Raw genomic sequence first — 12,617 nt, 5'->3', positions numbered from 1 at the left:
CGGCGGCCGCTGATTGGTCCCCGCCAGGCGCGCCGACCAATCAGCGGCCGGCTTCATGGATCCCTTGTTTTGGCGGGTACGAGATCGGTATAAGAAATAATAGTATAGGAATAACAGTAATAATAGAGTAATAGAGTGATAATAGAGTAATGATAGAGAAAATAGCGATACAGAGTGGCATAGTTTAGAAGAAGAAGAATGATGTGTTTGTTTTAATGAAAAAATGATTGAAGCTGTAAAAGATTTCTTGAAGATGATTGATTGATTGATAGTTATGATAATAGGTCCTACTCCTCTTAATCCTTTCCTCTGCTTGTTAACACACTTTGTTTTTTAATTCAATCACTCTCTCTTTTTTGCACTGCCTGGGGGTTGGGATGGCATGTTCCTCCCTTCTCCCTTGTTGTTTACCTGCAACAATCAAATATCAATCAATCAATCTTTTTCACTAAATATTATTAATTTCATGCACTTTCTTCCTTTGTTTTCCTGTGTTTTATTATAATATCACGAATTTCATAATTTCCTCCACTACATAGTGATTGTCTTCATGTTATTTGTATTACTGATAATTACACTATGCATTGCCTGGGAGTCCGAGTGCCATGTTCCTCCCTTCTCCTTTGTTGTGTACCTTTACAGCACTGAACCATCAATCATTAGAATGTACAATAGCATAATGATCTTCCTGACCCACACTGATATGTCGCCCCGTGCAGCGCCCAGACACGGCCAGCCTCCGAACGGCGCGAACTTGCTGTCAATTTCAACGACAATATTTAGCCCTTGGCCCCACGGAATACTGGCGAAGAGGAACAAACCGTGACAACCATGGGAGAGCCAACGGAGGGAAGGCATGGAGGATGTCAGCCCTGTCAGGTGTGATGGTAAAGAGTGGTAGCAGTGATTGACGAGTATGGTGAGGGGCTGAGGCTGTGGAGGGGCTGCCGTGCCCTGCTGTCTGTGTGGTGAAGGTAGGGGTGGGTGTGCACGTTTTAGGGTGCGTGGCGGCGGTGCTCATCTCCGTTCCGTTGTCCTTTCGAGTCTGCGGTAGGTAAAACCCAGTCACACCGGTGTTATGTTCCTGGCTGTCCACCCTTCGTTTGACCTGAACGCTTGTCAGGAGGAGGAAAGACTTGTGGAGTCGATACAAGACTGCTTGTACCACTTTTGGTCTCCTGTCTGACCTGCCTTCCCCTCCTGGCACTCATACCTTCCTCTATGCAGATGACATTTCCCTCCTAGGCTCCGCTCCCTCTCTTCCTGAGGCACAAACCCTCCTCCAGAGGGGGCTCGATACCATCAGGCATTGGTGCACTCAGTGGGGCCTCACCCTCTGTGCACCAAAGTCATGCCTCATGTGCTTCACCTGTCGCTGCATCCCCGCCATCCCTCAAACACACCTCACAGTATGTTGTACTATACATAAGGTCCGCAACTCAAAGTTCGGACTTGCAGAAGTATTGCGAACATGATTTTAACTTACACCACAGTCTGTTCGTAAGTAGGGTAGTGTCTGTACCAGTATATATTTCATTCGGGGGACATCTGGGAACTATTGTGTCAAACGGAGTTGTTTTAGGTGTTGGTAGTGTACCAGTAACAATAGCTCCTACCTACCAAACCCTAACCATCAGGGTATAGGACGCAGGCTGATTTTTCCAATCTTCTTTTAAAAAAAAAGTGCGTCTTACATGGCGGGAAATGCGTTTCTTTTCCTTCTAAATACATCTTGCCAAATTATAGGTGCATCTTATACTCTGATGCGTCTTATATGGCGGGAAATACGGTATGTATTACATGGCGTGAGTGGGCTTCAGAGTATACAAGTAAAACTTGTAGTGTGGCGAGGTCTGTTTCTATGATGTGTGGGAGAAGGCTGCCTCAGACCGCTGTCCAGTCAGTGACGAGCCTACAAAAGCAGCCTAGGACCCAGTTGCAAGCTACAAATAGAGTATAGTACATGACATAAGTGAGCTACAGACAACCAAACCTTGATGTGTGGAGATGATAAGTTTTTGGATATGTGTAAGACTGCCTACCTCATGCCACTGCCTTATCAGTGACAAGCTTATAAAAGCTTCTTAGGCTCCTATTGACAGCTTGATAGACTGTTTAGTTGTATTAATATCCGAATTTCTTAACAAAACCTTTGAAATGGCTGGCTTGTGGATTTAAGGATATTTTAGTGTTGGATTAAATAACTCGTCTGTCTATGTAGCCGTTCACCCGCCAATGAGTGGGTGTTGGTCTGCTATGTTGTGACTGGAATGAGTGTTTTCTGGAACAATACTGCAAGATTAATTAAGTGACACACTCACTCTGAATCTCCAACAGGATTAATGCCATGACCAAGAAGATGCTGACAGCACTCAGGAGGAACAGCGTTACCAGCGAGCTCCTCTTGCCAAAGAAGGAAAGCACCTCCCACAGCAGGAAGTAGGATGGCACCTCCAGCAAGCCCCCCAGGAACATATACAAGTAAGGGTCTGTGCTTGTGAAGAGACAGAAAAGAATCATTTCATATTAGTGAAAGGCAAACAATTTATCTTTGAAAGGAAAACCATATGATTTTAATGTGTTTCATCGTGATAGCCATTAATCATTTTACAATAGAAACAATAATTTTAAAAAATAATCAGTTGCCTCTCCTTGTTTTCTTGATACAGGCAATCCTTGCTTTATGAATACTCATGTAATGAAAATTCACTTTGATAAAGATCGCATTTTACTGTCTTTTGATCACTTAATGAACGCTAAAATTCACTTAAATAAGATTTTTCTATGTGCATTAATAAACCAATCTTGTTCTTAGTCTGCTTATTGTCATCACTCATCAACCACCCTCGTCCATCTCTTACCGCCTCGCATATCCTCTACCACAGTGCCACTAACAGAAACGTATGCCACTTACTCCCAACTTGCTGGGGTTCTGGAGTCAATCCCTGTTTAACACATGTAATGTGTTAGCACAACAAAATTTTGCTACATGAACTTTTCTTCTGGAATGTAACCGGTTTGTAATGTGAGAGTTGCCTACCATATTGTGACTTTCCCTACTGTCTGCACTCCACTATTATTCCAATAGTGGTGCCCAGTGTCTCTGAGGACAGTTCTTAACTCGTGGGCTTCGGCTATGGGAAAGAAGTGGCTGAGAAACGTCAACATTACCCTGCATTTTGAGACTAAGGAAAGAGCATGGAATGTATATCAGAGTACTCCTCTCATAACTATAAAGCCGTTAAAAGTATTTACTTTTACTCAAACTCCACTCTTTTTGGGTGGTGTTTGTTACAAAATAAACAGTCTCGTGATGCGTGGCATCTTGCCAAGAGTCGCTTGTTGTCAACTTTAGATAATTTGACAAGTGATTACTGTATGGATAGATAATTCAGTCTGCCATGACCTTACAGCACTACCTACGACAAAGAAGGCCACCTCAAGATCACTCACCCACCACAATGATCCAGGGCATGCATGGTGGGTTTCTCTATTCCGCCACTGCCTACAATTAGCTCAAATTAGGGGTTTTGAGCCGAGCCCCAAACGGGGTCCGCCGTTTCAGCGGACCGACTTGCGGGAGCCCAAAATGGGGTCCGCCGAAGCTGCCGGGTTAATTGAAACCAGATTGTTTCCAATTTATGTTTGGCAATGACAGCATCTTGAGAGGAATAGTTTTTTATTACAGCACATGACTGATGACCATTTAATGACCTTGGAAAAACTATTTTATATTTTGTCTCAATCATGTCATTGGATTTTTCCTTATCTGTCCTTAATTGTGTTGTTTTATACAGTAAATAGAAGGGGAAAGGTACTATTGTATCCATTGGTCTCGAGTACACCAAACTGCACCTGTCACTCATGGGGAGTAGACGTGGCAGTGCCTTTCCCTAACTTGCTCCCATGGGAGGCTGCCTGTCAAGTGTCTGTAAATAATCTCCAGGATTGTGAAATAAAGAAAAAAGCAGAATTCATTCATTCATCTTTGACACCTGCTCCTAGGAGCTCCCACCAGGGGATGGCCACGGCAGAAGAGTTTCCATCTTTCTCTATCTAGACACTCCCTCCTTGCCTGCTCAAAGTTTCTCAAGGACATACATACATACTCCTGCACCCTATCTCTCCATTTCACTGGAGGTCGTCCTTTAACATTCCCTCCGTCTATCTCTCTCACATCACCCTCCTGGTCATCTTACTCTCCTCCATTCACTCCATGTGGCCAAACCACTTTAAAGTCTGTTGCTTCACTTCTTCCACCACTCTATACTTCTTTCCTTCACCCATGTGACACATTCCACGACGCTCATACACACTTTCATTACTCATTCCATCCATTCTACTCACACCACAAGCACTCCTTAAATAACTCATTTCCACTGCCTGCACTCTAGACCTCTGACTTTCATTCCAGGCCCATGTTTCACTTGCATATGTGAGGGTTGATACTGTATTTCTCAAATCCCTCTTTACCTCCATGCTCACACTTCTGCCATTCATGATACGTCCCAAAGACCCCACCACCTTTCTTCCTTGCAATGCCCTTTCTCTTGTCTCTCCTTCTGTACCACCATGCTGACACATAACTGATCCAAGGTACTTAAACTCATTAACCTCCTCTATTTCTTCACCATTCAAAATTATTTTGCATTCTTTTTCACATTCAATTCCCACTTTATATGGGCATACAAAATCCACAACCTCACTTCTACTCCGCTCACAAACCGTCACTTTACTTTTGTTGACATTTACTTTCAGCCTTCTCCTTTTACATAAACTATCAAAAACACTGACCAAATTTTGTAAGTCACTTTCGTTTTCTGCAATGAGCACTGTGTCATCAGCAAATAAGATTGAATTCAGCACCCACTTCTTTCCCTCAGCACACATTTTTACTCCAACTTCCCCAACTTTGCCCTTCATTTCTCTCATAACACCATCCATATAAATATTGAACAACCATGGTGACATGGCACACCCCTGCCTCAACCCCACTTTTATCTCAAAACATTCACTTGTTTCTCCAATAATTTTGACACATGCAGATACATTCTCAGAGAAAGACTTTATTGCATTAAGCAGTTTTCCTCCCACACCATATATCTTTAAGACGGCCCACAATGCCAGCCAATTGACTCTGTCATAAGCATTCTCTAGATCTATGAAGGCAGCATATAGCTTTTTTCCTGTTCCTAATATTTTTTCTACTACCATCTTGAAGAAAAATATCTGATCCACACATCCCCTTCCCTTCCTGAAGTCTCCTTGTTCTTCAGTGATTTTCTCTTCTGTAAGTCTTTGCACCCTCTCTATTATGACTTTACCATATACCTTTCCGGGTATACTCAGCAGACTTATACCTCTATAGCTCCCACACTCCCCTCTCCTGCCCTTCCCCTTGTAAACTGGGACAATGATGGCTATTGTCCAGTCTGCTGGCACCCCCCTCCCCCCTCTCATGCCACTTCACATATCTTGACCATCCATTTAGTAACTACAGTATCCTCTCGAGTTTCGCGCTCGCTTTGTTCCGAAGTATAGTGCTAAACTCGAGGATCGCGAAACTAGAGGTATTGAAAACACTGAAAAAGCGCTTATTTGTTCCGACCCATGGAGCTTTTTTATTTTATTTTATTTTATTTTTTTACATGTGGCCTATGGTGCCGGTGGACTATCCATCTGGGCCTGATGGTTGGCCCCAAGCCCGCCATGGCGCAGGCAACTGTTTATAGTGGCACCATAATAATTGGCTTATGCTGCCCCCCCGGAGCTCACTTTTTTTCGTCCTTTACTCCTGTTATCTTAAAATACGTACCTTGGAAAAAGGAAGAAATCAGGAAGATTGAACGGGTCGTTTTAAAGCCACAGATGAAGCCTTACGATTGGCTGAGCTCTGGAAACACGCATGTGATTTGCTGGGAGTCCTATGACGTCATCGCTGGTGCTAACCCAATCAGTGGCCTCAATGCCTTAAGGCATTGGTAACTGCAAATTTAGTTTCTCTCTCTCTCTCTCTCTCTCTCCTTGCATCTTTCTTCCCTTATTTCCCCTTTTCATCTTGTATCTATGTCAATACACTGACAGACTCTGCTGTTTAGAGCCTCTTAGAGTCAGGCAAAAGCTTCATAGGACAAAGCGGAAGAAAACAGTCTAACAAGAAATTTACCGACAGAACGACAATAGCAGCAGAGGCTGCCACAGCCGATCTATTGGCAAGCATTTGGCGTGTTGCTGCCCTTTCATATCTTTCCCCCTCTTTTTCTCCCAGATGTCATCGATATTTATTATGTCCCCTTGGTTACTGTATAAATTCCTGTGAGGGCAGGTGATTGTTGTGGTCTAGTTTCTGATATTTAAAAAACAAATAAGCATGCATGCATGTATTGAATGTAGCCATTGCATATACAGGTAACTCTCTATTTACGCGAGTTTGGTTTATGCATTTTTTAAATAACGCGGGGTCCAAAATCCAATTAATGTTTATTTTACACGTTTTTTCACTTAAATGTGATATTTTATGGAGTGGCCACCAGGTGTCTCACGGAACTGGACTCACACAGCGCCGCGGCCACACAGCAGAGCTCAGTTCTTCCCGTGCGCCACTTGAACAAAAATACAGTATCCACGCTGCCAGGCTACTCAACAATAGGGGTGGGCAGGTACCGGTACCAGTACTGGTACTAACGGTACCAGCTATACGGTACGGTACCGGTACCAGACTGCTCGGAAGCAGTACCAATACTAGCCAGTCGCTCATGGTGTCCCTCATTTCTTCCTCACACGAGTGAGGCCGAGACTGAGTGCCTGAGTGGATATCTCAGTGATATGGATGTTCTCTCTCTCTCCACTGAATGAAGTGAATTTATTTTTCAATAGAAACCTACCTCTTGTTTGATTTACATTGTTTTTGATTTATGCGACCTCTTCCAGGACACAATATTCGCGTAAATTGAGAGTTACCTGTACTTTTTTGTATCTAATAAGTGTTAATAAAACCTTTGTGCCAAGGGACAGCTTCACTATAGAATTATGGTTTCCATCAAGTGGTTACAGTGACTGTAACACACCTTTTGGTTAGATGGTTATGGAGTCGTTGTTTCTTTCCATACATAACTTGTGGTGACTTGTGAATAACCATACTGGTAACTAATTTTACATAATGAATAGAAGTCTTTGTAAGATCAACTTTATTGTTCAACATGCTGGACATGACGTTCAGAAGTAGGGAGTCGGGAGGGCAAGAAAAAGACAACAGTTTGTGAGCTAAACATCAATATAGCTACTTTTTTAAGTTTGCTCATAGTCACCACCCCAGCAGCACCAGCTCATGTTAAAGGCAGACAAATAAAGTTAACCAATAAGTATATCGAATTAGTTTCGAATTTCATATTGCTGAACAGTTTATCATTTATTTTCCTTTCATCATTTTTTTCCTTGCCAATGAACTTCAGGTGGTGTTGCGGAGCGGTGTCCCAATGGTAGGACAAAGGTTACGTTACTGGGACAAAGAGATGCAACATTCACCCTCATATCATATTACAATTTCTTATCTATGTGACCTAAATGCGCCCAATTTGTTTCCTTCTTACATCACTGTCGAGAAAAAAAGATATCAAGACCCTTGCACAGCAACCACCATAGAAAGCATCCACAACACACTAACACACTATAATTATTTCCTGAAGGGAGTAGGATGTCTGGATGGGAATGTTCTATGTTTAAATGGAACTGGGAGGAAAATAGTGCTAAGCCTCAAATGCCTTTAAGGTTGAATAATATAATTAGTGAATGTTCAAGGCTAACCTTCAACCTTAGCTGTCAATAATTTCATTACTATCCTCCACAGACACATTATTATGCCACACACTACTTTGCTGTGTCAGGGGAGGTGTGGCTGGCAGGCTTTGGGCAGGACACACACACCCCACCCCAGTCTTGGCCATGACAGGCAAGGTAGTGTACAATTACTTATAAAATAACTCCTGCATTTTGACATAATATTCACTCAAATTTAGAATATACCTGAAGAATATTTAATCAGTTTGCACTTTTCATACTTCCTTTCCCATGTTGTCATAGCATATGAATTCACAATGTATACTGGCTCATAAGCTAAAAAATTAGGTTACAGTTCTTTTGCCCACCAGAAAATTCAACATTAGGGTACAGTATTTTGAGTGGTATGTTATAAAATACTCCTGTATGCTTTCACTCTGTATGCCCAGCCGCTCATTTATAAAAGGCAGGAGCCATGCAAAGTTTGATGTGGATGGTCTCTGTCCAAGGTGAAGGCAGCATGCCAAGGGCCCAGGAGAGACCTGGGTAGGTACACATGCTAACCTCCACTGTCCCAGTGACATAATTGGCCAGACAAGGTAATATCACAACAGAAAGTACAGGCACACAAAACAAAAAACAAAATCAGGAAATGTTGACCTTACATGTTTGCTTTACATTAATGTTACATTTGTGCCCAAAATACACGAGTACTTGTATATATTCGCATGTATATACAATGTACATACACACTATATACACAAATGAGAATCTATGCCTTCAATCACAAAATAAAGACAAATGGCACGTGAGTTACAAGGTTGTGGAGCAACAAATAGCAGTCATATGCATGTATGATGTGTCCCATTTAAAAATGTCATTTCAAAAGGCAGGTTACAAGAATGTGATAAAGTAGCAGCCAGAAGATAGTCTGGTGAAAACCAGTCCTAGCAATGACAGTCCGAAAATACTCGTCATGAATCCTGATGTCTAATTGTAAGAGCTCTAAGAAAAGAGTTGTGATATAAATTGGTTGCTGTTTACAGCTGCTCATTCTGACGTATACACATGATAAGTGGAAGAAAAAGATTGCTATAACACAATGTATGAAAACTTCAGGCAAAGGCAGAAGGTAGTATCTTTATATATGATGTGACCATGTGTACAAGATAAATAAAACATGTTTATAAGAATGTGAAGAAGATTAGAGTGAAAGAGGATAGTAAGTACTGGCCTTTGTGGAAATGTTATGAAGAGATAGACAGATCTCTTGTCATATGTTCAGTGGAAAAGATAAAAAATAACATATACAAGTCAAACACAGAATTGAACCAACCCCACAAACTACACTGAAACAAGTTATAATTTGGACAACATTCTATGTATCATAATTTTATAGTTTTATAGAATCAGCTTTTTATCATTACTGTACATTTCATGAGGTTCCGTAGTACCAGTGTATCATGTGATAACATTCATTAAGGAGTACTAATGAAACCCTCAGCTATTACACTCCTCTGGAAAGACATTTCTCCTGTGTGTGTGTGTGTGTGTGTGTTTACCTAGCTGTGATGTACAGGAAATGAGCCATCCCCGAGGGGTCCTGTCTCTAGTTTCAATTGGTCAGATTTAGCTTTAAACTCATTTATGCCTTATGGATCAGACCACCTCTTTGTTCAGTTTTTTCCACTGTTCAATGATTCTGTTGACAAAACTGTATTTATTGATGTCTTTTAAGCATACTATCAGTTTTATCCATTTGCTTCCATGGCCCGGAACACTGCAATTATGTCACCTCTCAGTAATGCCAGCACTAACTTTTCCAATTTTTTTTTCTTTGTTAAGTCTGTCAAGCTGGGGACCATCTTGTGTGTGTGTGAGTAATAAGAGAAATGTTCTTTCACAATTTTTGTTGTGAAATATAAATCAGCATTGTACACTGGTAACATTTTAATCAGATAACCACACAACCCTTCATTTTCTTGGGGTGATTTTATAGAAATTGTTAAGGGGATATTTTACTCCAGGTCTATATTTTTACATTAGTTTGAGCTGCTCATTAGATTTTTCTTCCATAGATCATAAGTAATTCAATTACTTTCTTCCCAATTTTCACAACTAAACTCGCTTTGCTATACAGCCATGCCAATGACATTTAACAATACTATTATGCAACCCATCCTGTACATGAAAGTACATACTAGTTACTGTTTTATAATAGATGTAAGACATAGACTTCTCCTTTTAACCTAAATATATTACAAACAGTTTTTGATATACTTATTTTCATGTTATGACATTTGCAGTTGTCATTTAGAAAGGGTTTTGACAGGACTTTGTACTTCCTATAGTACTGGAGTTACAATAAATGAACCTTCATGGTATTCTTTCCAGAGGTGCATATTTGAAATGCTTACAAATTCTTGCAAATTAGAACCGATTCCAGTTTTTACATTTTGTATAAATTCATGAATAAACAAATGAAAAGTGGTAATGTTGCAGTCTAGTAATTACTCTCTCTATCAGTTGATTACCATACTATGAGTACAGTGTACATAATTTTAAAGCTGTTCAATTGTTAAGTGGAACAATTGCAGAATTTTTTTTTTGTAATACCTATACACAATCAAGGGGGAAATGCGTAAATAATCTTTGAAAGTGCTGATAAACCATTATGCCCCTTGACTAAGTAGTATTATGCTCATTTTCTTAAGATTAACATAGGATATACCTAATAGAACTTGATTTTAATCAACTTGATTCAGTGATTTCGTAAGCATATCAGAGATACCTTTTCAGATTTTGTCATACAGTTAATGAACAGTGACAGGGAGTTACGTTTATTCACAACCTCTACTGGGCACAATTTTCCTCTCAGGGAAATGCACAACTGGCATCAAAGTTATAAAAAGGTCAATATTTAGAAGGTAAAAGTCCTTTGGCAGTTCTGTTATACTGAGAGGAGAATCAGGTCCACAGTTCAGATAAGTGCTCACCACAGCTGACCCATAACACCATTTGAACCAATGATTTTGTGAGTACTGTTCTTCGGTGAAATCATTAAAAATGTGCTACTGCACAGCACCCCACTTTCTTCATTGTGGCACTGACATTTTGATCGGTCACCTCACTGTTGGCTCTACCTTCACTAGGAACAGAGGATGTGGAGTGGAAATCAGAATCTGAAATTTTGGGAGGCTTATAAGGATACAGTGGATAGCTCAATACACACTTATACAGGCTCACCTCACAAATGAAGAAGTACTTTTTAACCCCTTTTGAATCCCGCTTGGAGTCCATCAGTTGCAGCTCTGTCGTAGCCCCTTCATCAGAATGGCACTGATGGCAATGTATGATGCTAAAATTTACAGACTATCAAACACACTACCTAGCTAATCTGACTGATTTATCTTATATACATTATACATACAGAAAATACAGACTGTACATGGATTTCCTTCCAATGCCCACCTCATTAAAGACTTCGTACCTTCTTTTCTAGACCAATATTTCCACTGAATATCCTTGTCTCAAACTGTCTTCAAAGGAAAACTAAAATGCTGCTGCTCATCAGCCAAGCACTAATGACCATGTCCAACAGGTCAGAAGACAGTCCTTCCAAGGCCCAGATCTACTCAATGATATGTGCTACTGGGAAACACTAATAACCACCTTCTTTAGGACAAATGACCCCTTGATAATGTGGAACTGCCTCAACCAGTCAAGTACTGATAACCTTGGAGAAGCCAAGCTAATGTTTTTTATTAGAATGGCTGCCTAAGATATAAGACATACTAATCCTTGATAGTCAAATGAGAAGAGTATGACAAACTGACCTGTTCAAGGAACTTTTAGTGGGATGTATACCATAGCACAAATTATTGTAGAATACAAAATAGATATTTTGTTGTTAACTTCAACATTATTCATCCACACAGTGATCTTTCATGCAACTTATGTTGCCTTACATTACGGTAATATTAAACATTATTCAACATCATTATAGACACTCAGTGAAGCCACAATATGGAAGCCTAAGTATGCCACCGGGCAAGAAACTTGATTTCCAGCGTTATGGAAATAAGACTGCAACAATGATGCAATGACACTGGTGCCACAAAAATGCATTCCATGCATGTTCTGTTCAGATTACAGTTTGTTCTCATGCTGAATTTCAGGTCTCATACATCCTGAGACCCTTTTAGATATTGATAGTTCCAGATAGAAGATTACATATACATGTTTTTTATACATGCTATTATTCTGATATATCTCTAATAGAACATTTAAAGCAGAAGTTGCTTTGTTAGAGACTTGCTGCAAATATTCTGGAAGAACTTTATTTAGGTCAGTATGAATGTGTGACAAAGGGATACCTTAGACCAATGAATCTAGGTTGTTTCATGATAGTAAGACTCCTATCAAGCTGTTGCAGACACAGCTTTGCTCTTGGGATCATGTGAAGCAGTGATGGTCCCCAGCACAGGCAGTGTCATATGTAGTGGTGTCATATGCAGGAAGCCTCTCAACTTCTGCAAAAGAAAAATGCATGCATTACTTTATGAAAAATAATTATTTGCACATGCATACATACATACCCCCCCCCCCACACACACACACACACATGCCACTGGCAATGGTGAGCAAAGCACTGGAGTTTGTAGAATCAAGAGGAATATCAGAAAACTGGCAGTGATAAAGACATGAGCCTGTTGTGATATTAGATAAATGAGTTATGTGATTGAGGCTCCTGTCCTATGTTTGGCCAAGATAAATCAAAAGAATTGATCAAAGAGTGAAAAATACCATTCTTGTGGTACCAATTATTAATATACCTTACC

The 12,617-nt window shown here is 40.4% G+C and overlaps 1 protein-coding gene across 1 annotated transcript in view; it reads right to left on the bottom strand.

The window, feature by feature from the left end:
- Positions 1–7,172: 7,172 nt before the first annotated feature.
- Positions 7,173–12,617, bottom strand: part of LOC127004021 (trichohyalin-like) — a 116,916-nt gene continuing 111,471 nt past the window's right edge. The window contains exon 26 of the mRNA XM_050871235.1: positions 7,173–12,308. The gene's annotated coding sequence lies outside the window, so the exon portion shown is untranslated. The remainder of the gene's footprint in view (positions 12,309–12,617) is intronic.

The sequence above is a fragment of the Eriocheir sinensis genome, chromosome 27 (genome assembly GCF_024679095.1).
Source record: "Eriocheir sinensis breed Jianghai 21 chromosome 27, ASM2467909v1, whole genome shotgun sequence".
Classification (NCBI taxonomy): Eukaryota; Metazoa; Arthropoda; class Malacostraca; order Decapoda; family Varunidae; genus Eriocheir; species Eriocheir sinensis.
Note: the sequence above shows the minus strand (reverse complement) of the source record. Positions and strands in the feature narration are given on the sequence as shown.